General features: G+C 37.6%; 1 long non-coding RNA gene across 1 annotated transcript; it reads left to right on the forward strand.

Moving 5' to 3' along the window:
* Window positions 1-742: 742 nt before the first annotated feature.
* On the forward strand, window positions 743-24,771 carry LOC141608898 (uncharacterized). Its single transcript, XR_012527051.1, has 5 exons — window positions 743-828; window positions 1,076-1,143; window positions 1,560-1,654; window positions 23,939-23,984; window positions 24,545-24,771. It is a non-coding gene; the product is annotated as an uncharacterized LOC141608898 (long non-coding RNA).
* Window positions 24,772-25,222: the final 451 nt, after the last annotated feature.

A 25,222-nucleotide genomic window follows, 5' to 3' on the forward strand; every position in this document is an offset into this window, starting at 1 on the left:
CGACCGATACGCTAACATGTTCACAACGGTGGTTGGGAAGCGCAAATCTGACGCCTCGGCCAGACCGAGAGTGAAAGAGGAAGCGACCGACATGCCAACATGTTTAAAAACGTTAAGTACAGTCGAGATACGCATTCTAACTGCCTCGGCCAAGCCGAAGGTAAAAACAAAAAAAAAAGAGCGCTCAACTAATAACGAAAGAAGACAACTCAGATAAAAATGAGATAAAGACCTCGGCCAAGCCGGAGGCAAAATGAACAAACTCTTATTGAAATGTTTACAGGTAATACAAAGAAAGAGGTCGACGGCCGTCCCCATAGGGATAGCCTAACACTACTACAATTTAAGGCAAAGAGAACGCCCCTTCAAGAACGGTTGATAGCGGAACCGGTCTCTTTGTTATATTTAGTTTGGCGGGCATATAGAATTTCAATAGAGAACGGTTGTTTGCTCTAACCGTTCTCGTACATTAACAAAGAGAACGGTTAGGTTTGACCAACCGTCCTAAATTATAAAAGAGACCGGTTATCTATCCAAACCGTTCTCCTTGATAAAACAAAGAGCACGGTCCCTATCCTCGACCGTTCTCTATTAAATCCCTAAAAACCCGATTACACTTCATCAACTCATATATCATACGTACAGTCTTCCTTTCCTCCCTTTCCTCTCACTCCCTTTCCACCGCCACCACCCTCGTCGCATCGTCGGTGGCCATTCATACAACCGCTTTCTCGTCACGGCGCATGAATCGAGATTCCATTTTGTACCCGGATTCCTTGGATTTTCTTCAACATCTTGATTCGTTTGGGAGATCTGGGAAATTTCTAGGTAAATATATTCTTGAAACCCAAATTTATATTCTAACTTGTTGTCTTTCATCATTTATCCAATTGTTTCCCCAAATCATACCCACAAAGACATTCATCTTATCGGGTTATTCAAATCCCCAAATGAAAGGGTTTGCTTTCCTTATTCCAGCAATGGCAATCCGATCATCGCCATTTAAATCATTCTCATCTCCATTTAAATCAGTCTCATCTCCGAACCTTCCTGGTCTTTAATTTCCGTCGAATAGGGGATCATTCTCGGTCATTGTCATCCATCGCCGGCTGCATAAGATCAGTTCATGCTTCAGCAACCAAGGTAACATTCACTTGTATTATCTCATGGATCCTTTTGCTTGGTTTTCAAATTGGTTCCTTATTAAACATAGGACACGGGTTTCTAAAGGTACACCCAGGTCTGATTCCAGTTTTTTCCCTGCTTAAATTTTGCAGTCTGCATGTCAGACAAAACAAAAACAAATCACCCTTCTGCAGACTTCTTCGATCTCCCACCTGTCTTTCAAAACTTTCCCTCATAAAAAGTTAATATGGACCTCGAAGGTATAATGGGTATCAAAAAGATGATAACTTTGATGATCACGTCTACTCCCTCCGCCCAGTCATTTGTTATAATTGATTAAAATACTGCCCAAGAGGAATAATAAAAGCAAACAAATGATTGAGACGGAGGCAGTCTGTGATGATTGAATGTATAATGTGGTATTTGATATGCAGGTCATAGAAATTCTTCAAACCCATCTGTAGCTTTGGCGTCTTTGGTGACTAAACGGGCAAAACTTCATGAAGAACTTAGAAACATTGAGAAACAGGTTCTTCCTTGATCATCATAATGCTTAGTGATTACATTTTTGTTAATTGTTTTTAGTATTTTATTCAATATAATGTGGGTGTTAATTGTTATTTGATCATCATAAAACATAGTGATTTTTTGTTGTTGATTGTTTTCAGCATTTTATTCAATGTTGTTTAATTTGAGTGGAAGATATATTGTACTCTTTCCATCTCAATCATTTGTTTACCTTTTATATTCATTCATTGTGAAAGTATTTTAATCAATGGTAAATAAATGATTGGGGACGGAGGGAGTATTAGTTAAATTGCTAGGATCAGCTGTATGCATATGACACGCCTAAAATGTCGCACTTAAAGACGGCCAAATTAACAATTTATATACCACTAAACACACTAATTAACACTAATTATAAACTAGTATAATAGCAAGCTAGGGATCGAACCCAAGAGAAGATGGGTTTTGCAATAGTGAAATTAAAAGAGTACTTAGAACAATTGTGACAACAATAACAACAAGTAAATAAAAGGGGGGGGGGGGGGTTGAGTTGAGTTTTCAATTGTAACCAAAGCAAGGGAATTCAAACAAGAGTGCAAAGCAAGTAAACAATCAAGAGTTTAAGACGGAAATTAATCAATATTAAGAGAGACTTAACCCGACTCAAAGTTTGGCACTTTAGTTGACAAAACCCTTCAATCAATCCTTCAATTATATATTATCACCCTATTGTGAAGATAAATCTTCTAAATCTCCTTAATAATGGCCAAATGACAAGGAAATCACACTTAATCAAATAACCCAACTTATCAATTCTACCAAGTAGAAATCACATACATTGGACAAATTAACAAGAAGATATGAGCACAAGAGATTCAATAGGGGTAATTAGACACAATGAAATCACAATTAATGCCTAATTACAAGTTAATCCTTTACTTGCTAATTAAGCCAAGAAGAAATCACATTCATTAGCATAATAACAAGGTGTTGCAAAGATGAGATTACAAGGAAATCACACTTAATAATCCCAACAACAATAAATTAAGGAACTTGATTAATTAAGCAACAAGGAAATCACACTTAATTACTCAATATAAACAAGGATTCCAAAATTCAAACAATAAACACAAAAGGATTAACAATGATAATTAAAATTAAGGAAGGATTAAAGGATCTTACAACCAAAGATTAAGCCTTGAGTCGGATTAAGATTGGAGATTAGTTCTCCATAATTAGATCTAATACCCAATTCAAAAGATGAAAATATTCCCAAATTACAACCTTGATTAATAAAAGTGAACAAAAGATGATTAACCTAACTGAAAACATTGTATTTATAGTCCTCCGTAACCTAGCAATTAGTGGGCTTAATAAGAGAGAAGGCCCGTAACAAAAACGCTAACAAAACCATCAAACCCAGAAAACTCGCACCGTGCGAGTTCTGGGCTTGGGAAACTCGCACGGTGCGAGATTGCTCCTGTAGTCCGCCTTTCTTTCTTGATTCCTTTGCTCCCTTGGAAGGCCTCCTTAGTCATTCCTCTTCTAGCTTGTTCTTGATCTTCCTTGGTCATTCCTCTTCTATCTATTGGCTTCTTGATCTCCACTTTGAACCGTGCTAAATGGCAAAGCACTCGGAATTGGTCAAACAATGTAAAAATCGTCACAAACCACCCCTAAATGTTACCAAATGAGCTCAAATTAGTGCCAATATGTAGTAGAAATGGGAGCTCATCAAACACCCCACACTTAGCCCTTTGCTCGTCCCGAGCAAACTAGAATAAGACTACTCACCACCTAGGCCAAGTAGTATGGGCATTCCTCATTTACCACTCTTCATCTCACTTCTCCCTTCTTATATCATCCCTCTACTAAGCATATGGTCACTCTTCTTCATAGCTTCCACAAGTGAGTAAGTGACCCAAAAACCACCAACAAGAACTCTCTTCACTCACGCGCCCTCCTTATGACTTCCCTCATCTAAGATGATCCTAATTCCACCAATTTCACCAATACATCATTCCCAAAACTCAACACCTCCTCCTTATTACTCCCCCTTATCACTCCACTTGGTAATACAAGGCTACCATGGTCAATAAAGCTTCTCCTTCCAATCAATTTGGCAACCTCAAACACCTCCATTCTTCAACAATTCTCAACAACTCATCAATCAAAACACAACTTTCCAACAAAGATAATACAAGTCACCACAATCCCATGCTTCAAGTATGCCAAGCACTAGTAACAAAGTAAGCTTCCACACCCCCCTCCTAGCCTTGGCACACTTCTAACCTACCCTTCCAACCTTCTTTGACACCTCCACTTATGTCACCAACGCCATGTAGGAAGTAGTAAAAATATGTGATAAGACTTGAGAGTTTCAATCATTTTTCATTTTGCCTAAATCTCTCATTTTGCCTAAACCACCCGCCCTTGCGGGTTTTCGGTTTAGCATTTTCCTCACTTCTACTCTCGTGGCTCGCACTCTTTTCTTCATTTTGCCCGGAGCGCCCTTTCGGGTTTTCACTCCGGCCTCGGCCACTTTCCCATTTTTGCCTAGGATGCCCTTTCGGGTTTTCATCCTAGCCGGGTTTTCTTTTCTTTCTTTTTCTTTTTCGTTTTTCTTCTTTTTTTTTTTTTTTTTTTTTTTTTTTTTTTTTTTTTTTTTTTTGAATTGAAATACAATGCATGGAATTGAAATATATTACAAAATTTACATGATATCAACTCATGTCCACCCCACACTTAAATCTTCACTTTGTCCCCAAAGTGTGAGGTAAACACTACACCTAAACTCACTCAAGAGTGTGAGCTTGAGGCACCTCCAAAGTTGGGAGGTCCTCCTCTTCTTCTTGCTTCTCTTCTACTTCTCATCCTAGCCCTTTCGGCGTTTGTTTCCGCAACCTGAGTCGCACTATACCCTTGGTATTGGGTGGGGAATTGTTGCATGAATTGAGCATTCATTGCGGTCACCATATCAAAAGTTGCATTTGAAGTATAACGCAACTCATCCAAATCTTCTTGATAATGGTGGTAGCGGTTTTCGGTGATTCCCCACCGCGCATTCTCCGTGAGTTGTATTTGGGAGAGGGTAGATTCAATGCTTGAAACTCGGTTGGTAATGTTGGTTTGCCATGATTGAAAAGCCGGGTAGTCGAATTGATGGCCCGGAAAAGGATATTGGGGTTGTTGTTGTTGTTGTTGCATATGGGGAGGAGTGAAGTGTGGCTCATCATAGGGGGCATTAGGCATGGGTTCATCAAATGGTGCATCACGATGAGGCATGTCACCAAAAGTTAGAGCCCCCCCCACTTGTGGTTGCTCTCCTCCCTCGTCCTCTTCCGGTTCAACTACTTGGGCTCTATCAACCCAAAGGTACACAAAATCATCATCGGGGGGCATGAAGAAATCTTTCGCACTCCCCCAACCCAAAGGTGGTGAGTCGGAGGGACGGGGTAAATACATGTAGTGCTTGGAATTTAGTCCACCCATGCACCAAATGACTAAGGGAGCGGTCTTGTCAACTACCTCAATCACTTTTGAGTGCTTCAAGTAATGATAGTCTATGAGACCACTACCATCAAGAGGGTAAGCATTGGGTGGAAATGACACACCCGTCTTTTGCACGATTAAGTCGATCATACCACCAATATAAATGGTACCCTTGGGGTTCTTTTGAAGTTCAAGGCACCCACTCACAAACAATTCCACCCAATCCGGCACTCCCCTCCCTTCCGGGGTCATTGACCAAAGAACTTGTATTTGTTGGTATTGCATTTTGGTGGGTTCGGTCATGACCAAGAAATTTGTGTTGATGTGACGGCTAAGGAGGCGTAGGACCGGGTTGGGTATGGTGGTGTTCTTTGAGTTCCCGTGGCGTAAGTCACCCGTCATTTCGTTCCAAAAAGTACTCATCAATGCTTTATCAAGTTTTTCCTTCACGGGGGCCTTGGTGATATGTAAGGCCTCACGAACCTCATCATATGACAATGTATGGGTGAGGCGGCATGCCCGGAATTTGATTCCCGGGACCTTGTCCCTCCCCAATTTTACTTTTTCCAACGATGACAAAAACTCATAGGTGACACCCCTTCGGGTGGGTGCGGCAACATGAATATAGGCCTCAAGTCCGACCTTTTCTAAAAGCATACGAGTTATGGGAAGCATTCCCAACTCGATAAGAAGGTTCTCATCAAGAAATTTGGTTTGTGCCACGATAGACACCGAGGCAAACGTTTTCCAACTCGTGAGGGCCTTGTCTCGGAGGCCCTCCTTACCCGAATACTCATTTGCATAAGAATCCGGGGCTCCCTTGGATCCTTTGGAGGAGGAAGCCGCAGTTTCTTTTCCTTTTCCCATTATAGAACAAGTAGAATCTCAGAAAAACACAATTTTTGAACAAAATTTTGGGTGAGGCAATTGATCAAACACCTAATATGCACTACAAAATTTGTTGTGCTAATTAGCTATTTGCTAGAAAAGAACACCTCACTAGTTAAAAGGGATTGTTTTAAGGACGAATCAAACACAAAAACACAACTAATATTCGAATTGATGGAGCACAAATTCGAATTTTAGTAGCTAGAATTGACAAGGAGAAGATTAAGGTGTTTATACCTCCCTTTGATCCTTGCTTGGGTTGTTTGGTGAAGAATGCTAACCCAAATTGCTCAAAATCGTCCCTTAAAACCAATTTGCAAACCCAAATCTTCTACTTCTTCAATTTTTCCAAACCCTAGCTCGAAAATGATGGTGATTCCTCGAATTATTGCAATTTACCTTACCCAAATCGATGTTGGGAGATGAAAGTTGATGAAACTTGAAGGTAAATTGATTGATTTGGGTGATTTGAGAAGGATTTTGATGGTGGATTTTGGGTGTTTAGGGTTAGTGAGGAAGAGAGAGGTTGAATGTTGAATGAATTGGGGAAGAATGAGTGAAGAACTCGTGCGAAATTTAGGAGAAACAAGCAGAATTCCAGAAACTCGCACGGTGCGAGACTGGGCTTCAAGAAAGTCGCACCGTGCGACTTTGCTGCTGTATGTTGATTTTTTGTTGCTTAATTCTTCACTTTAGCCAATCCTTTTACCCATCATTCTTCCTTCCTTTCTTCACGTATGCCCTTGAGTTGATATCCTAACACTAAAACACACATTAAACCATTCGAATATGCCAAAAACGTTCATGAAAATGCGAATGATTTAATTTATTATGCAAGAAGTAAAGGATGTAAGGAATTTAAACATGCAAAATGCAATATAAACAATGCAACATGACAAATGCAATATAAACAATGCAATGCGGAATTTAAATATGCAAGGGAAAGAAATATTTACAAACTTTTGCCGTTTATTTAACGTCGATGGCTCGACAAAGTTGCACTTTCATCAATTTGAGTAAATTGGATCAACAAGATGGAGTGTTTCCACTTCACCCACTTCAATTCCTTCATAATAATGCTTTAACCTTTGCCCATTCACTTTCAAAACTTTCCCGGTCTTCAAGCATTTGATTTCAATTGCTCCATGTGGAAAGACACGAACCACTTCATATGGTCCCATCCACCTAGACCTCAATTTCCCGGAGAAAAGTCTAAGTCGATTTTGGAAAAGTAAGACTTTCTCTCCCACTTGAAACACTCTTCTTGAAATCATATTGTCATGCCATGCTCTTGTTCTTGCCTTGTAAATGGAAGCATTCTCATAAGCATCATTCCGGATTTCTTCCAACTCTTGTAATTGAAGTTTCCTATGAAGACCCGCTTCATCCAATTGCAAATTGAACGACTTGACCGCCCAATAAGCTCGATACTCAACCTCCACGGGTAGATGACATGATTTCCCAAAAAGTAGGCGGTAAGGTGACATCCCGATTGGCGTTTTGTAAGCCGTGCGATAGGCCCACAAGGCATCATCTAACCTCAAGCTCCAATCCTTGCGGTCGGGATTCACCGTCTTCTCAAGGATGGCCTTAATCTCCCTATTAGAAACCTCGGCTTGACCGTTGGTTTGAGGGTGATAGGCGGTTGAGACCTTATGAAGTACCCCATACTTTTTGAGAAGAGCACCAATGGCTTTGTTGCAAAAGTGAGTGCCTCGGTCGCTTATCAAAGCTTTTGGAAAACCAAATCGAGAAAAGATGTTGGTTTTGATGAATTCTCCAACCACCTTTGCATCATCGGTCTTGGTGGCCTTAGCCTCCACCCACTTGGAGACATAATCCACCGCCAAAAGTATATAAACATTACCACAAGAAGCGGGAAATGGTCCCATGAAGTCAATACCCCACACATCAAATATTTCACAATAGATCATGGGTGTTTGGGGCATTTCTCCTCTTTTTGAAATATTACCAACTCTTTGGCATCTATCACAAGTCTTCACTATGGCATGAGCATCTCGGAATAGTGTGGGCCAAAAGAAACCGCTATCCAACACCTTTCTAGCCGTTTTCTTGGCTCCAAAATGTCCGCCACAAGCATACTCGTGACTAAACCGGAGAATTGACATGATTTCGGTGTCCGGCACACACCTCCTTATCACTTGATCGGCACAAAATTTCCACAAATAAGGATCATCCCACACATAGTACTTGGAATCACTCTTGATTTTGTCTTTTTGATATCGAGTCAAACCCGGTGGAAATTTGCCCAAAACCAAGTAATTCACGATATGTGCATACCAAGGTTCGGTGGATATCAAGGCAAGGAGGGCTTCATCCGGGAAGGTCTCCTTAATTGAATTTTGTGGTACCAAGGAGTCTTCTTGGATGATTCTACTAAGATGATCCGCCACCGTGTTGGTAGAGCCTTTCTTGTCCTTGAGTTCAACGTCAAACTCACTCAAGAGTAGTACCCATCTCATCAAGCGGGGCTTGGATTCTTTCTTTGAGACAAGATGCCTCAAAGCGGCATGATCCGTGAAGATGATGACCTTGGCTCCAAGGATATAAGATCGGAATTTCTCTAAGGCAAACACCACCGCAAGAAATTCTTTCTCGGTAGTTGTATAGTTCCTTTGAGCCTCATTCATCATTGTCGATGCATATTGAATAACATGAGGTGCTCTTCCCACCCTTTGGCCAAGTACCGCGCCAAGGGCATAATTGCTTGCATCCGACATGATCTCAAACGGTTAATTCCAATTGGGAGGTTGAATTATAGGTGCCGAAATAAGCTTCTCCTTGAGCATATCAAAAGCTCCCTTGCATTCTTCACTCATGACAAATTCACAATCCTTTTGAAGTAGCTTGCATAGAGGAGCGGCGATCTTTGAGAAATCCTTAATGAAACGCCGGTAGAACCCGGCATGACCTAGAAAAGACCTCACTTCACGCACATTAGTAGGATAAGGCAAGGTGCGAATGGTATCGACCTTTGCCTTATCAACTTCAATTCCCCTAGAGGAAACAACATGTCCCAAGACTATTCCTTCATCAACCATGAAATGACATTTCTCATGGTTGAGAACGAGGTTGGTATCAATACACCTCTTTAAGACCCAAGTAAGATGACTCAAACAATCCTCAAAAGATTGACCATGGACGGTGAAATCATCCATGAATACCTCAATAAAGTCCTCAACATGGTCCGAAAATATACTCATCATACACCTTTGGAACGTCCCCGGGGCATTGCAAAGACCAAAGGGCATCTTTCTATAGGCGAACGTTCCAAAGGGGCATGTAAAGGTTGTTTTTGTTTGGTCCTCGGGTGCGATTGGGATTTGAAAATATCCCGAGTAGCCATCCAAAAAACAGTAAAAAGCTTTTCCCGCTAACCTCTCCAACATTTGATCCATGAAGGGAAGCGGGAAGTGGTCTTTCCGGGTCACGGCATTGAGCCTACGGTAGTCGATACATACCCTCCACCCATTTTGAACTCGAGTGGGGGTCAACACTCCTTCGTGGTTCTCGACTACCGTTAACCCGGATTTCTTTGGGACAACTTGGGTCGGACTAACCCATTGACTATCGGAAATAGGATAGATCATACCCACATGAAGAAGTTTGAGTACCTCTTTCTTCACCACATCCATCATTGGAGGATTCAAACGCCTTTGAGGTTGTCGGATGGGCTTTGCTTCATCTTCAAGGAGAATTCGGTGCATGCATAAGGTGGGACTAATGCCTTTGATGTCGGCCATTGTCCACCCAATTGCTTCCTTGTGTTGCTTAAGAACCCGGATGAGAGCCTCTTCTTGCCCCTTAGTAAGCTTGCTTGAAATAATCACCGGTAAGGTTTCTTCATTTCCAAGAAATGCATACTTCAAATGACTTGGTAAGGGCTTCAATTCAACAGTAGGAGGCTTGACAATAGAGGGAACAGGTTTCTCCTTTGGAAGTTCTTCTAACAAACTGGAAGAAAGGAAGAAAATCTCCTGGACAGGGCATAACTCGCACGGTGCGAGTTTCCCATTCCCGAACTCGCACGGTGCGAGTTCTCTGTATAGTCCGGTTTCTTCCTTTTCTTCCCATTCTTCCATTGGGGGATTTTCCTCTAAGTCCTTGATTGTTTCCTGCACATCACAAGACAAAGCATACCCCATATCTTCTCCAACCAATCCATTAGTCAAAACAACATTTAATGGATCAACTTTGCACAATTCATACACGGTTTGCACAATTGGCTCAAAAATTTCAAGAAAACACAAAGATGAAGTCTCGGATGGGTATTTCATAGCCTCATGTATGCTATACTCAATCTTTTCCCCCTCAAATTCCATTGTGAGGCGGCCACTAGATACATCAATCTTGGTGTTAGAAGTTCTCATGAAAGGCCTTCCCAATAGAATGGGAGTGGAGCCTTTCTCGGGTTCCATTTCAATCACATAGAAGTCGGCGGGGAAAAGCATTCCTCCCACCTTCACCAAGACATCCTCCACAACCCCTTTAGGATAGATATTGGACCTATCGGCCAAAGAAATGACCGTACGAGTCGGTTTCAAAGGTCCTAACTTAAGTGACTCATAAAGGTAGTTGGGCAAGACATTAATGGATGCACCTAAATCAAGCATAGCATGTTGACAATCCAAATCACCAATTTTACAAGGGATGGTGAACATGCCCGGGTCACTACACTTTTGTGGCAACCGTTTTTGAAACATTGCCGACACATGTTCACTAGCCCTTACCTTTTTCATGCTCTTAGCCTTGTTGGTCCTCTTAGTAGTGCACAACTCTTTCAAAAATTTTGCATGCTTGGGTACACTACTAAGAAGATCAAGAAGAGGAATGTTTACCTCCACTTTACGAAAGATATCATAAAGGCTTGAAGTCTTCTTGTCAACTATCCTTGTATCATTCAAAGCACTTGGAAATGGAGCTTGTGGCTCATATTCCGGAAGAGGTTCATGTACCCTTACTTGTTGGGGTGAAGATGCTTCCCCTTGTTCCACTACCACTTCAATTTCATCTTCAACCACATATTCCACTTCATGAACAATAGGAAGTGGTCTTGTCTTCTTAGGAGCTTTGGGTGCCTCTTCCAACTCTCTACCATTCCTCAAAGAGACCGCTTTTACTTGTTCCTTGTTCGGTGGAGGAATGGTGTGAGAAGGGAGACTCCCTCCTTGGTTGGGTTGGGAATTGAGTGTAGTGAGGATTTGACCAACTTGGGTCTCAAGGTTAACAAACCTAGAGTCGGTGAGTCGGTTTTGTTGAAGCACGGCGGTTTGAAATTCCTTGGTATTTTGTTGTATTGCCATTTGATTCATGGTAAGAGTTTTCATCATTTCTTCCAAGGAATTTTGTGATTGGTTTTGGTTTTGATTTGGTTTTTGAAATGAAGAGTTTGAAGCCCCTTTTTGATTTTGATTTTGGTTTTGATTTTGGTTTCCACCCCACCCCATATTTGGATGAGATTTCCAACCTTCATTGTAAGTGTTAGAATAGGGGTCAAACTTCCTAAAACCAATAACTTTCACCGCTTCAATTGCTTCCTCCGTTTGCAAAGATGGACACCCATCGGTGGGATGAGTTGGGTCATTACAAAGACCACAAAATTTCACATGAGAAGTACTCCCACCACCTTTTGTAAGTTCCTTCACCAAATTAGTGAGAAAGTCAACTTTCTCCTCCATATGGTTTGAACCTTGCCTTGAAGAGAATGTTCCACTTGTCTTCTTAATTCTCCTCCTAAAATTCCTAGAGCTTCCCACCAACCTTTCAATCAACTCATTTGCTTCTTGGACCGACATGTATTCAATTCCACCTTGGGTGGCGGCTTTAATCATTCTAGCATCATCCTCAAGTAAACCACCACAAAAGTTCAAGAGAAGGTCGTGGTCGGTATACCCATGGTATGGGCAACTAGCAAGAAGTTGTTTAAACCTCTCCCAATACTCTTACAAGTTCTCTCCATCCAATTGCTCAACATTACTTATTTCTTTCTTCAATTGAGATGAGAGACTAGCGGGAAAATACTTTTCTAAGAAAGCCCTCTTCATTTGATTCCAAGTGGTGATGCTCCCGGTAGGGAGATAATAAAGCCAATCATTTGCCGCGTCCTTGAGTGAGAAAGGGAAGGCCCTTAGTTGAAGTTGCTCATCGGTAACCCCATTAGGCTTCATGCTTGAGCAAACAACATGAAATTTGTTGAGATGCTTGTTGGGATCTTCCGTGCTAAGCCCATGGAATTGGGGCAATTGGTGAATTAGCCCGGACTTCAACTCAAAGGTAGCATTTTCCGCCAAGGCCGGAAAGGAGATACACAAGGGTACTTGTGTGAGATCCGGGGCGGTAAGTTCTTTAATAGTTCTAGGCCTTGGTGGCCTCTCTCCATCACCATTTGGTTGTTCCTCCATGATGATTTGAATGGGTATGGGTTCTTCAAAAGGGATGTTGTTATCTTCTCTTTGGTCTTGTTGAAAACGGGGATCAATTTCTTCAATAACCGGATTGTTTCTTCTAATACCTCCTCCTATCCAAGCAAGTGATCTTTGAATCTCCGGGTCGAAAGGAAAAAGTGGTTCTCTTGAATTCCTAGTATTGACCATAAACAATTCTACACAAGTGCACACAATCAAAAGGTTCACAAAAGTAACAACAAGACACTATCAACAAGAGACAAAGACTAACTAACACAACTATCCTAAAAACACAAATAACAAACACTAGCAAAACCGTTACCTTCCCCGGCAACGGCGCCAAAATTTGACACGCCTAAAATGTCGCACTTAAAGACGGCCAAATTAACAATTTATATACCACTAAACACACTAATTAACACTAATTATAAACTAGTATAATAGCAAGCTAGGGATCGAACCCAAGAGAAGATGGGTTTTGCAATAGTGAAATTAAAAGAGTACTTAGAACAATTGTGACAACAATAACAACAAGTAAATAAAAGGGGGGGGGTTTTGAGTTGAGTTTTCAATTGTAACCAAAGCAAGGGAATTCAAACAAGAGTGCAAAGCAAGTAAACAATCAAGAGTTTAAGACGGAAATTAATCAATATTAAGAGAGACTTAACCCGACTCAAAGTTTGGCACTTTAGTTGACAAAACCCTTCAATCAATCCTTCAATTATATATTATCACCCTATTGTGAAGATAAATCTTCTAAATCTCCTTAATAATGGCCAAATGACAAGGAAATCACACTTAATCAAATAACCCAACTTATCAATTCTACCAAGTAGAAATCACATACATTGGACAAATTAACAAGAAGATATGAGCACAAGAGATTCAATAGGGGTAATTAGACACAATGAAATCACAATTAATGCCTAATTACAAGTTAATCCTTTACTTGCTAATTAAGCCAAGAAGAAATCACATTCATTAGCATAATAACAAGGTGTTGCAAAGATGAGATTACAAGGAAATCACACTTAATAATCCCAACAACAATAAATTAAGGAACTTGATTAATTAAGCAACAAGGAAATCACACTTAATTACTCAATATAAACAAGGATTCCAAAATTCAAACAATAAACACAAAAGGATTAACAATGATAATTAAAATTAAGGAAGGATTAAAGGATCTTACAACCAAAGATTAAGCCTTGAGTCGGATTAAGATTGGAGATTAGTTCTCCATAATTAGATCTAATACCCAATTCAAAAGATGAAAATATTCCCAAATTACAACCTTGATTAATAAAAGTGAACAAAAGATGATTAACCTAACTGAAAACATTGTATTTATAGTCCTCCGTAACCTAGCAATTAGTGGGCTTAATAAGAGAGAAGGCCCGTAACAAAAACGCTAACAAAACCATCAAACCCAGAAAACTCGCACCGTGCGAGTTCTGGGCTTGGGAAACTCGCACGGTGCGAGATTGCTCCTGTAGTCCGCCTTTCTTTCTTGATTCCTTTGCTCCCTTGGAAGGCCTCCTTAGTCATTCCTCTTCTAGCTTGTTCTTGATCTTCCTTGGTCATTCCTCTTCTATCTATTGGCTTCTTGATCTCCACTTTGAACCGTGCTAAATGGCAAAGCACTCGGAATTGGTCAAACAATGTAAAAATCGTCACAAACCACCCCTAAATGTTACCAAATGAGCTCAAATTAGTGCCAATATGTAGTAGAAATGGGAGCTCATCAGCATACTTAGAATCTAACTCATTTGGTTCTCCAATGCGTTGGTAATGATCTTTGATGCTAGTTGTTGATGTTAGAATGTGTTTGGTGCTGATATTCTTGTTAATTGATGATTTGATTCGATATGTTCGAAAGTCCTTCGGATTGGACCAAGTTGAAATCTTATTGGGATGATGAGGTTATGCATTGTCAATCTTAGGAGATTTTTGGCTTTAGATTGTTGAGTTTGTGCTATGTTACTCGGACTTAGGTACACTGTACAGATGTCAGAGACAGTGCGTATTCAAGTGTCTGATTCGAAATGACTCAACTTCTGTAACACAGGACTCTATCCTAAAATCAGAATGCTGGTGCATGTGTACATTTTCTAATGTAGCTATAAATTGAAATATTTAGTGTGTTTTGAAAGCGATCCTGTTTCACTAGTATATTTAAAGCACTTAACCTGTGATTTCGATAATTAACACGGTTGTCTTTTGAGCTATCTTGGGATTTTGGTAAACTAGGACTGAGCGGTTAATTTGTAATAAGAAGAAGAATTTCAGTCTTTGCATTTAATGATGCCTTAACTTGTAGGAAGAACTACAAGCTTAACGGTTGTGTGGCAGGAACATGTTAGAAATTTGAGTGGATGATATATTGTACTCTTTCTGTCTCAGTCATTTGTTTACCTTTTATATTCATTGTGAGAGATATTTTAATCTAAGGTAAACAAATGATTAGGACTGAGGAAGGATTAGTTAAATTGCTAGGATCAGCTGTATGCACACTTAGAATGTGACTCATTTGGTTCTTCAATCAGATCCCCAGATATTAGGGTTACCCCATCAATTTTAATCTTATATACTGCAATTTCCTGGGATCGTCTTGAAGGAAATGTAGATTCATATACATATAAACATACTCAAATATGTCTAAACTAATTTGTCATAAAATTAAAACGGATCTTATGCATGCAAACAATAATATAAATAGAGGAGAAATCATGTCCTTACGTAGTAGATTTCGGCTATTAGGGCAGAAGAGAGATCACCTTTCTCTTCTTGTTCTTGAGCTTTTCCAATGGAAGAACAAAGATCTAAGTGTAAGATCTCTCCCTATGTATTATACCCAAGGCTTAACACTTAATCTAATTAATATTACAATACTAGTATAATATTAATATTAGTAGAAAATTGAACCAAAAACTTTTATAAAACTCTTATAAATTTCGGTTTTTAAGAGAGAAGAAGAGAGGATTTTTCTTCTCACTAGAACTTGAGTTTTTGGATGAGTGAATAGCATGAAAATAATACACTACCTTTAGTATATTATTAGGCAAAATTAAAGAAAAAACAATGATCACATTTGCTTCCCCAAAACCGTGTAAGAGGAGCTTTAGGGTGAGTCAATGCATGGAGAAATTGTTCTTCACAAGGAACAATAGGCTTGCATGGCTAGGTTTCCTTTTAATCATTGTGTTTTCCACTAATTACAAGCAACATATAATTAGTATAAACCCTTCTAATTTTCGGCCCATTCAATAATATGGATTTCATATTATTTTTGTCAATTGTCTATATGTTACATGTCACATGTCACATATATTTGTTATGTATTTTTAACATATTAAAAGTCAACGTATTAATAAAAATACGTCACATACAAAAATTGACTTAGTAATTTCATATTTACTTGTGCCAAAAATTTTTACCAATTTATAAATCACAACTGATTGTATTTATAACAATTCATTCAATTTAATTGTTACAATAAACAATTATTTCATCCGAGTAATGATACAATTCAATTACTCAGACCGTATCTCATTTAATCACATTTCAATTTGATACGTAAATTTTACTTCCAAAATCGTCCGTCAATTTTCAAGTAATTTAATTAACTCGTAACATTATACGATTAATTAAATAATCAATTAAGAGTATTGCCCTTTAGGTATGACCTAGGGGGTCAACTGATCACCACCGTCACACGACAGTAATGTCAAACTCTAGTCACCAATCATTACCGATATATGTTGACCATTGACAAGAATAATATTACTTCCCAATTGTATTCATTTTAATGAGACTTAAACATGTGATCATCATGATCAACAGTCGTGATCGCATTATTGTCGGAGGACACATATTCCAACAATCTCCCACTTGTCCTCGACAAGTGTGCGTCACCCATTCTCTTGTCCTATTACTATCTCCCACTCAATGCAAGGTGTCTTTCGGTCGTACTTGCAAGTGATCATATCGAGAGTGGTTTCCTCGATCCGGAGAATAACCGATTGACCGGATTTATCCACTCGGATGCCTTCCGAGCGTGGCCACGCATTTCCAATTCATTACTCCTCGAGTGGCCCTGAGATATTGTTATAACCCCGACAAGGGGTGGACAATTCCTATCGCACTCATTCCCTTCGACTAGCCACAGCCATCATAACCCAAAATATGCCCATTTGACCCCATTTACGAAGGTCGTAGTAACACAAATCAAAGTTAATCTGAAACTGTGCCATCTTAGGCGAATAGTCTTTAGTCAAAAGAATCGACTCATTTGAATACTATAGTAGCTCTCGCCACGACCAGGCTATATAAATTTGCCAGAACTCTATAAGCGGTCATTAGGCCCGACAAAATGTTCCTAACAGTCTGCCTATGTGATCGACTAGTCATCTCACATGACTGTATGGCACTTGAACTTGCCATCAATCGCCTCACACTCTAGTCACTTCGAGACGTCACCTCATATAAGTAACTATGGGCAAAAACAATGTTAATCCATGTTCACTTTAACGGGGTTCAATTGTCTCTACAACCCGTTTGGATATAACAATGTTCAAGGTGAGTTAATAATAACTCAAACGACAAGTGTCGACATCACACTCGGGTAGTCAATATCATATTACAACCTTGTGATGTTTATCATAAGTGTAAACACTTATTGATTGCAATAGAAGTTTAACATCCCATGTGTCCACGTGTTCAAACTTCTTACACTTGCAATTTCCTTCACATTCATGTTCTCATACCATGAATTTTACCAAGTACACATCAAGGTTCTCGACCTTGGTTTTGGTTCTTTAACTTGAAAGAACTTTCTTATCGATCATCTCATAACGAACGAATTTGCGATGAATAATACAACTTGTACCGATCAAGTATTCCATCCACACACAATGCACTAGGTATATGTTTTGTAGAATCTTGTAATAGTTGACAAGATTATTAGCTTAGTACTTCTCACAAGTCCTAGCTTAACTAGGAAAGATTATCTTTGAATAACTTCTTATTCAACCAACCATCTTTCCAAAACTTCTCATTTCTCTTTTCAAGTTTGAAAGATTTGGGATTCTCATAAATCCTTATATGTGCTCGGATCTTCTACAAAATGTGCAACCTCTTATCACATAATGGAACATTCCGTCAATCATCGAAATCGCTCATCGGATTCTACTCGAGAATTCATGACGTTTCTTTTATGGCTCACCAACCAATCATCATGCTCTTATGCATATGATTCAAAATTGGACATGTACATGATTATTCTAATGGCGGAAACTTTAGTTACTAATTATCATGAGATCAACCGTTCTCAGGTTCAATGAGCTACCATGACTGCTAATGGTAATCCCATTTTCATTCATATGAATAACTTATGTGTATGTTGATGTGATGTGTATCTCTTAATACTAATCCAACATCCCTGATGCAATTGGATTCATCATTGTCCATTTTCATCCAGTATTGAAAACTCAAAAGCTTCTTTATGAAAGAAGGTATTAGCTCGTCATTCTTTAATGAGTGATGAGTTGTAAATATTCAAAGGATGATAGCTCCCACTAAATTCCATGTCTTCACATTGGAATTTCCTAACTCCCACTCAATTCTACATATTTCGAAATTGACTTCTCAATCGGAATTTATAAAGAATTGCATTTGCCAAGTTACTTAGATAGAACCATATATGTTCCCATCATATCCCTTCAAAATGCCTATTTTGAAGTGGTCTCTTTTTTTTAACCTTACGGAAAGAGACTTTAAATCTCCAACACACTCATGTCATAACGATGTGTAACAATGTCATTATTCAAGTATAAACAATATCTAGAATACGTCCTTCACCAATACCCTTTTAACCATTTCATAGGGAGGTTAAGCAATGACATTTGTATGGTTTAACTTTTAGCAATTGAGGATATCGGTATATCAAATCTTGTAACCTCTAGTAATAAACGTCGCTTATTACTAGGACGTTACTTTAATTCATTTAGGCTCTTAAGTAAAACTCATGATTGAAACTATTTGGTCAAAATTTATCATATAGAACTAAGTCAAAAACTTGTTAAGACTTTAACTTAGTCATTTTCATCCAAAACTTCTTTTGGTCTCCTCGTGTAGTTATCTTGAGAATATACTCTTATGATTACTACACTTGGTCTCTTTAGTTATATAGAACTAACTTGAGACCATAGATCTCATCTATTTGGCATACTATGTAAATAGATATACCTTCATTCAAATCATTTTCTCTTGCGTAATCTTCATTTACACAAGTACACAATTTTAATTTTGCCTTATGTGTTGTGTCCTCATTTATCTCCCACTCTATCTTTAGAATAAATACACTAAACATTCAAAGATAGCATATGAGACACAAATTAATGATGTTGAAGTATAAGGAGAACTATCTCATAGATAGACTAATAGTTATTTATTTCATATGTGTACTTGGTGATTGACATACCTTTAAGAGAGTTCATAGACTCAAAAATCACTTTATAAATGATCATACACAAGCCTTAAGCATGTGGACATATAATGAAAACCCGTCATTATGTTTGTCTATTAGATCACCTTTAAGTGAATAATCTTATGTTTCAAAACGCAAGCATTTTAAGGATGAAATTTAGAACATTAAAAGGATAAATGATAAAACGGGTGACTCGGGTTGCAAACCAAGTCACCATCATCCAAAATACAATTCATTATCCAAAATACCTTTCCATGTCGAACACGGAAACTTAAAGTTCTAAAATCCAAAACATTACTTAAAATAAGACAATTGAAAAACAAAGCTCCATAAAAGCTATCCTAAGCTTCTCCATGGTTTCTCATGCTTGTTTTTCCTTTCCTTTGTCTTTGCTTGGTGGAGGCCCTATTTACAATAAAAAGGGAGATACATTATCACAACTTTGCATCATAATACCATAGTTGAATTTAGAAACATAAAAGAAGGTTAGTCATTTACCTACTGGAGTGATCTTTCCAGCTTTGATATCACCAAGGTACTTGGAACAATTTCTTTTCCAATGTCCCATGCCATTACAATAATGGCACTTGTCAAGAGGACCCTTCTTGACTTTGGATGTGCTAGCTTCACAAGACTTAGCTTTGGTGAATGTGGGAGCTTGCTTCTTGCCCTTTCTCCCATTCTTCTTGAACTTCCCCTTACTCTTTGTGCTTATATTGAGCACATCCTTGGGAGGGTTTACATTTAACCCCATGTCCCTCTCGGCTTGCACAAGTAACTTGTGCAACTCCTCAAGAGACACATCCTTGTCTTGCATGTTGAAATTCACCCGGAATTGCACATATGCCTTAACCTTAGACAAGGAGTGTAGAATCCTATCTACGATGAGTTCTTTGGGGATTTCAACCTTTTGAATTTTCAAGGTCTCGACAAGCTCCATGAGTTTGAGCACATGAGGGCTAACCTTTTGGCCCTCTTTGAAGTCGAGATCAAAGAATGCCGCGGCCGCCTCATATTGGATGATCCGCGGAGTTTGTGAAAACATGGTCACAAGTTTGGAGTAAATCTCATTAGCATTGCCCATTTTGAAGGCTCTCCTTTGGAGGTCCGCCTCCATCGCAAATATTAAGACATTTTTCATTGCGGCGGACTCCTTTTGGTAAGCCTCATAGGCTTCCCTAGTGGCCGCGGTGGACCTAGTGGAGGGTTCGGGTGGAGAGGCCTCTGTAAGGTAACGAAGCTTGTCGTCACCCTCGGCGGCTAATTTGAGTTGGGCATCCCACTCGGAGAAATTTGACCCATTCTTTTCAAGTTTACATCGATCCATAAAGGATCGGAGCCAAGATGAAGTAGCGAGTGGTGTAGCATTAGGAGTTGGTGTTGCCATTTGTTATGAAAAAGAAGTGGTCTACAAAACAAAATATAAGGAGTAAAACAATTGTCGTTTTAATAATACTCGTAAAAATGTATGATTTAAACAAGTTTTATGCATTTTTCTAGTGACCTCTACCCAACTAGATAAATGATTCCAAGGCCCAAATTCATATTAATTTGGGCACGGTGTGGCCGATGAAACCCTCATCAATATAACTCGGTGGATTAACGTTTTTAATCGATTCTACTTTTAGAACTCTTGGTCGATAATATTACATTAACATTTATCTATAGCCCAAAACACATTCAACAAGGGGACGGTGTGGCCGATAAAACCCTTATCGAAAAACTTTTGTTGAGTCCAATCCAAATTTCGAATAAATGTGTCCATGATCCAAACCCACATTAACTTGGGCACGGTGTGGCCGATGAAACCCTCATCAACATGAATTCGGTGGATAGACATTTATCACCCACTTCCCCTACGTAACAAGGTTTGTACCCCGGTGTGGCCGAGTGCACTCCCTCACGAAATAGGTTTTCATGGTTTCTACTCTTTGGTAAGGCTATGTCTCAATTAATTGTTTTAGCGAGAGGTCATGTCAAATTATTATCTATCACGTTTTAAGTGAACTAAAGCGGTGAACTACGATAATTATATTTGACACGGTCGATATACTCGATAAAATAACAATGCATGTTTAGTTATGGCGATTTAACGATGCATGTGACATAAAATAAAATGCAAGCATAAAAATAAATAAATCCTAGTATGGCCTTTCCTAAAATAGAAAAACTATTTAACTATTACATATTCGGAAACCAACTCCATTGATCCCTAGAACTTCGGTTGTGGCACGCATCTCGAGGTAACACCGTCTTTATGTATCGCCATTCTTGAAGAAATCCGTCTTTGGGAACTCCGGAATGAATAAAATTACATAATAAATTACATAATTTCCTATTATACATTTGTAACTAAAATAAAATAAATCTATTAAATTACAAAACGGTGATACGAGATCACAATAAAAATTACAACCGAATCGATATTCCCATACATTTCGGGAAATACCAATTAAAATCTAAGGCCATACTAAGTAAAATACATAATTCAAAATTACATAAATTAAAATTATGACAATCATAAAGAAAAATGCAGCATTATAATATGTATGAACATGCTCAATTTTTATGCTAAATCGCCTTTTAATTAGCCAATATCGTATATTACTCGGTTTTTACGGATTTGCGTGATTTCAACATTTTATAATCACAAAAATGCATAAACTCATATTTATGCATAAGTTAATTACCCTAACCTCTTAGGACTCAAAATATAGTCTCCACTAGTAATTTGACCATAATTAACTTTTATTTTATAAAAATTGTTCATAAATGGACCAAAATTACAAAAATAAGCTATTAAACTTCAAATAAATCGAAAAAATTTCAAATAAATTCAAAATTTGAAATTTAAATTTATGAACATTCTGGAAAAATTCCATGACACTCATAATGTTCAAAATCTTAGGTTAAAAATTTCGAAATTTTTTCCGGAAAAACAATGTTGCGGTTTATCGATATTTAATAAAATAATCATAAAAACATGGAAAAATATTTTCATTAACTTTTCAATTTTAGATCTGAAAAATATAATAAAATGCAACATTAGACGTTTTTCCTAAGACATAGATTATGTTTTATTAATTTTACACTAATAATGTCACTATTTATGCTAATTTTTCTTCAAAAATTCATAAATCATGCTAAACGACTTCTTTATAGCCAATTATTTTACACACATCTTGTAAAATTGCATGTGACAACATATTAATTTTCTATGACCAGATTCGAAATTTAACTCATATTAACCTATTTTTCTCTCAAATCCGAATTTAATGATGAAAAATTCATTTTTCGAGCATAACAAGTCCAAAAATTATGAAAATTTGCAGGTTATCTCAAAATAATATATGTGACAACATATCCAAAAACCAAGTTAAAATTCGAAGTATAGCTATTTTTAGACCAAAAATGACATTTTTACTCATAAAATCACATTTAAATGCCATTATTGTAAATTATGAACAATAAAAATCCGAAAAATTAACCAAAATATCCTAAAACACTTTAGGACCAGAAATATTAACATGCATGTAATAATTTCGTGATATATCATAATAACACAAATTTTACAAGTTTTATTTTGTTATTCATATAACTCGGAAAAACTTTTAACCAATTTGCATGCAAACAACCGTGGCTCTGATACCAATTGAAGGAAATGTAGATTCATATACATATAAACATACTCAAATATGTCTAAACTAATTTGTCATAAAATTAAAACGGATCTTATGCATGCAAACAATAATATAAATAGAGGAGAAATCATGTCCTTACGTAGTAGATTTCGGCTATTAGGGCACAAGAGAGATCACCTTTCTCTTCTTGTTCTTGAGCTTTTCCAATGGAAGAACAAAGATCTAAGTGTAAGATCTCTCCCTATGTATTATACCCAAGGCTTAACACTTAATCTAATTAATATTACAATACTAGTATAATATTAATATTAGTAGAAAATTGAACCAAAAACTTTTATAAAACTCTTATAAATTTCGGTTTTTAAGAGAGAAGAAGAGAGGATTTTTCTTCTCACTAGAACTTGAGTTTTTGGATGAGTGAATAGCATGAAAATAATACACTACCTTTAGTATATTATTAGGCAAAATTAAAGAAAAAACAATGATCACATTTGCTTCCCCAAAACCGTGTAAGAGGAGCTTTAGGGTGAGCCAATGCATGGAGAAATTGTTCTTCACAAGGAACAATAGGCTTGCATGGCTAGGTTTCCTTTTAATCATTGTGTTTTCCACTAATTACAAGCAACATATAATTAGTATAAACCCTTCTAATTTTCGGCCCATTCAATAATATGGATTCCATATTATTTTTGTCAATTGTCTATATGTTACATGTCACATGTCACATATATTTGTTATGTATTTTTAACATATTAAAAATCAACGTACTAATAAAAATACGTCACATACAAAAATTGACTTAGTAATTTCATATTTACTTGTGCCAAAATTTTTTACCAATTTATAAATCACAACTGATTGTATTTATAACAATTCATTCAATTTAATTGTTACAATAAACAATTATTTCATCCGAGTAATGATACAATTCAATTACTCAGACCGTATCTCATTTAATCACATTTCAATTTGATACGTAAATTTTACTTCCAAAATCGTCCGTCAATTTTCAAGTAATTTAATTAACTCGTAACATTATACGATTAATTAAATAATCAATTAAGAGTATTGCCCTTTAGGTATGACCTAGGGGGTCAACTGATCACCACCGTCACACGACAGTAATGTCAAACTCTAGTCAGCCAATCATTACCGATATATGTTGACCAGTTGACAGTAACAATATTACTTCCCAATTGTATTCATTTTAATGAGACTTAAACATGTGATCATCATGATCAACAGTCGTGATCGCATTATTGTCGGAGGACACATATTCCAACACGTCTTGTATTTGTGACCAAGGTTCTGCAACAAAGGCATTTGGCTTAACTTACCTTGATTTTTTTTCTTGTTTATGTGTTTTGGATCAGGGGATCAACCATGTTTCCTGGTGCATCAATCCCTATTTTGTCTCAGGTACCATTTTTCCACTACTGACTCTTTTAGTGTCGTTTCTGAAAATGAGAAAACAAGATGATAATCTTTATATTATGGAACATGAGCGGAAAACAAGGCTGTGGTGAATTCCAAGTTCTGACGATTATTGCTGTTTTTTTCATGCTTTCCTTTATGTCATTTGCTAGATTTGATTGGTAACGATTATATGTTCTTCAACTTTTTTTTTCCTTCCTCTTTATGTTGTGGATTGATTATGTGGGGCTGGAGGACATGGATTTCGATTAAATGATAAATGCTAGGAGTAGTTTGTATGTGAAGAACAAAATTGTCAGCTTATGTGTTGATTGTTTTACATGTGCGTGTGCTTTTGGCGGTGTATCGATCAGATGTGGTCTAATTTTGACTAACTTAGAACCGCTAATACATTGAGTTTTTAATGAGCATATTTATCATAATTATATGCCATATATTGGTGTGTCCTATGTGTTTAAGAGTCGCTCATTTTAATTATTTATCCGGTATCAAATATTCACGAGAGTCCTGCTATATAAACTGATGCAAGCTTCATTTTTCTGCAGACGATGATTACAATTTTTTGAAGTTCGATTTATTTGCACTATGATGCGACTAAGTGATGAGGATTGAAGATTTTTATTTATGTTTTGTACATGGTAGCGTATCTTCGATATTTGTAGGCTCTTAACAACATGATACAATTTTGTATTTTGTTTCAATAAAATTTGTCCTAATGGTTCAAATTAAATCGGAAGGTTTTTCTTGTGTAAAAAATGCCGGAGTTTCTGAATTGTAACAGGTTTAATTCTTATGAGCTATACGATTCATTCGTGTAGGGTTACGATAAAAATAGAAATATTTTTAAAAAAAATTACAGGATCAAAGAGAACGGTTAGTACCATCACAACTGTTCTCTTTGAAATGATAGAACTAAGGCGCCAAAAAATCGAAAATTCTAACAAAGAGAACTGCCTTATCAAAGAGACTGGTTATTTCATGTAACCGTTCTCTTTGATATATCAACGAGAACGGTTCTAAAAGGCAACCGTTCTGATTGTTGTTACAAAGAGACCGGGTTGACTTGATTTCAACCGTTCTCTTAGATCAAAGAGAACGCTTGGCCACAGGACGGTCCAAACTACGTATAAGAACGGTTACCAACCGTTCTCTTTGATCATTTTTGTAGTAGTGTAAACACTACCTACCAAAGTTCAAAAAAGAGAAAGGTACAGCAAAATGTT

The sequence above is a fragment of the Silene latifolia genome, chromosome 10, assembly GCF_048544455.1.
Source record: "Silene latifolia isolate original U9 population chromosome 10, ASM4854445v1, whole genome shotgun sequence".
NCBI classification, from domain to species: Eukaryota; Viridiplantae; Streptophyta; class Magnoliopsida; order Caryophyllales; family Caryophyllaceae; genus Silene; species Silene latifolia.